Genomic DNA, 3,913 nt, shown 5'->3' with positions numbered 1-3,913 from the left:
CTTCCAGAGACGCCGCCGCCGCCAATCCCATCTCGGGGGATTCTGGAGATCACCTCCGGCACCCTGCCGGAGAGGGGAATCATCTCCCGGAGGACTCTTCACCGCCATGGTCGCCTCCGGAGTGATGAGTGAGTAGTTCACCCCTGGACTATGGGTCCATAGCAGTAGCTAGATGGTTGTCTTCTCCTCATGTGCTTCATTGTCGGATCTTGTGAGCTACCTAACATGATCAAGATCATCTATCTGTAATTCTATATGTTGTGTTTGTCGGGTCCGATGGATAGAGAATACTATGTTATGTTGATTATCAATCTATTACCTATGTGTTGTTTATGATCTTGCATGCTCTCCGTTATTAGTAGAGGCTCGGCCAAGTTTTTACTCTTAACTCCAAGAGGGAGTACTTATGCTCGATAGTGGGTTCATGCCTCAATTAAATCTGGGACAGTGACAGAAAGTTCTAAGGTTGTGGATGTGCTTTTGCCACTAGGGATAAAACATTGATGCTATGTCCGAGGATGTAGTTATTGATTACACTACGCACCATACTTAATGCAATTGTCTGTTGTTTGCAACTTAATACTGGAAGGGGTTCGGATGATAACCTGAAGGTGGACTTTTTAGGCATAGATGCATGCTGGATAGCGGTCTATGTACTTTGTCGTAATGCCCAATTAAATCTCACAATACTCATCATATCATGTATGTGCATTGTTATGCTCTCTTTATTTGTCAATTGCCCGACCGTAATTTGTTCACCCAACATGCTATTTATCTTATGGGAGAGACACCTCTAGTGAACTGTGGACCCCGGTCCATTCTTTTACATCGAATACAATCTATCGCAATACTTGTTCTACTCGTTTTCTCGCAAACAATCATCATCCACACTATACATCTAATCCTTTGTTACAGCAAGCCGGTGAGATTGACAACCTCACTCGTTTCGTTGGGGCAAAGTACTTTGGTTGTGTTGTGCGGGTTCCACGTTGGCGCCGGAATCCCTGGTGTTGCGCCGCACTACATCCCGCCACCATCAACCTTCAACGTGCTTCTTGGCTCCTCCTGGTTCGATAAACCTTGGTTTCTTTCTGAGGGAAAACTTGCCGCTCTACGCATCACACCTTCCTCTTGGGGTTCCCAACGGACGCGTGTTGTACGCGTATCAGGCTCCACAAGGTAAGAAGGTAAATTCTGTTGAAGAAACCTCCTCCTTGAGTGATAAAATTGATGCTATTATGTCTATGCTTGTGAATGGTAGATCTAATGTTGATCCTAATAATGTTCCTTTAGCTTCATTGGTTGCCCAAGAAGAACATGTTGATGTGAACTTCATTAAAAGTAATAATTTCAACAACAATGCTTATAGGAATGTTTTAGCGAGATAAATTTTTAAATCTACCTGCATTGGCATTTAAGGTGCGGGCGTGCCAGTATACATTTGTATACAAAGAAAATGGTTGCAAACACATAGAAATGGGAAACTTGTATTCTATCGATTATCGACAATTTAAAGATTTCCATCTCATATGTATTTTCTATATTTGCGCCTGAATACACATCTGACAAAGACGATTGCAGAGTTCCTGATTCCTGGAGCCTCGAAAGACTTTCCAGTTAATTATATTCATCGACTAGCTTAGGTATATGAAATACCTCCGATTACGATGTCATCAATACGGTCATCATTACCAGCTCTCATGTTAAATCCTCAACATGGAAAATAGAAAGGGCGTAGCACACTTGACACAAAATTTAAGTGAAAAACCCAAATTGGGAAAAAAACCACGGTGGCCCGGAGGCCAAATCCACTATGAGAATATTTGTGTACATCAAATGTTAAAATGAGCTTATATCCGCTATGTGCCACCTACTTGCTGGGCATACATTTATGATCATAATCTACCAATGTCATGTTTCATCTGCAAAATCTTCATACATCTCCAAAGTAAGTGGTAGGTGTTGTTGGTTGCGAACAAACTGAATCTCGTCTCGTGGGTCACGACGTGCGAATAAACTTCCTTGGCTACATAAAAGATGGTTCAAATTTAGCCATCATGAACACCCCACGTATCACTCGAAGCCTTGTGTGCCATCAAGGGTGACACATAAAACCTATAGGCACAACATCGTGATCGGGGCGATGAACACCTGTCGAATATCATGTATAGCTCAAAGCCTCGTGTGCCCTCACGGACAACACATACAACTTGTAGGCATAAAGCCTTGACCGGAAATAATAATTACCTGTCACATATCCTGCTTGGCTCGAAGCCATGATTGCAGGTGATGATCACCCATCGTACAAACTTCTTGGCTTGAAGCCATGATCAGAGATAAAGATCACCTGTCATATAACCTGCTTGGCTTGAAGCCTCGATCCGGGGTAAAGATCACCCGTCATATAACCTGCTTGGCTCGAAGCCTCGATCGGGGTAAAGATCACCCGTCATATAACCTGCTGGCTCGAAGCCTCGATCCGGGATGATGATTACCGGTGACATAACCTGCTGGCTCGAAGCCTCGTTGGGGTAGAGATCGCCCGCCACATAACCTGCTGGCTCAAATCCTCGTGTGCCATCACAGGCGACACATAAAATCTGTAGGCATAAAGCTGTGATCGAGGACTCCGTCACATATCCTGTATGACATGAAGTCATGAGTGTCACCATCGAAGATGATGATCATATCCGGCACACATAAACCTGTATTATATTGGATCTTCAATCTGTGTAGTCCCCATGTACGTTCGAACGGTTCCATGGGCGACAAGCCTAGAAGAGAATGGCACCACCCATCCACGCGATGTGCACCTTGACCTGATGATGTACCTGGATTTGGTCGATGGATCGCCGTACATAATTTGCTGCGTGTGGTGCGATCATGTAGATCGGTTTGTTGTGGCATCAGGCTCAGGCTCTGTCGCTGCGTGCGGCCGCAAAGTATCTGACCTCCCTCTGCTTGCCGTCCTGAGGCTCTTTTATACGGAGTAACTTGCTATCTTCTCTATTTTTGCGGAGGCCGCATTGCCAGGTCTCCAAACTGCTGCCCCGTAACAATCGGCAGAAATCCCCGTGGAGAGAGGCATAGAGCTGCACCCGATTCTTATCCAATCTAACCAACTGATAGTGGGCTGCAAAGGTTTGAACTAATCAAGCCAAACAACACGGTGTAGTTACACACATAATGCAAATTTAGAGAAACAATCTATGTACATGCATGTAGGTGTTGATGAATGGCCCAAGTATCAACACACGTCGATCGGCTCTCGTGGCCGTGGGTCATTCTCTTAATCTTTTCCCTTAGAGAGTTGTCATATATTATATCAGGCCATGCAAAGACTCCTGACCATCACGTGTGTCCTCAAAGCATATTAAGCTATTGCTTGTATCTGTGCTGCAATCTTTTTATCTTTCTCACGTACATACTTGTGATGTCTTCTCTCTTTTACTTAGTAAGAAATCCTGCTGATATTTTGCACACACTTCCAATTATGATTTGAATTTATGTAATCTATAAAATCATGACAAAATGCCATCAAACAAGGAATAATTCTGGTAACAACTATAGGCCATATCCTTCTTACAACAATAATAGGAGTGTACCCCTTGGTCTTGAAGCCATGCTTAAAGAATTTATTAGTACACAAACTGCTTTTAACAAATATGTTGAAGAAAAGCTTGATAAAATTGATATTCTTGCTTCTAAGGTTGATAGACTTGCCTCTGATGTTGATCTTTTAAAATTGAAAGTTATGCCTAATAAGGATAATGATAATAAGATTGTTACTACAGCAAATGCCATCCAAGTTTGAATTAATGAGAATATTAGATTGATAGCTGAATTGCATGCTAGGTGGGAAAGAGAAGAAAACGAAAAACTTGCTAAAGAGAATAATGTAGCTAAAGTTTGG

This window comes from Lolium rigidum, chromosome 7 (assembly GCF_022539505.1).
Source record: "Lolium rigidum isolate FL_2022 chromosome 7, APGP_CSIRO_Lrig_0.1, whole genome shotgun sequence".
NCBI lineage: Eukaryota > Viridiplantae > Streptophyta > Magnoliopsida > Poales > Poaceae > Lolium > Lolium rigidum.
The sequence above is the reverse complement of the archived record's forward strand: the minus strand, read 5'-3'. Positions refer to the sequence as shown.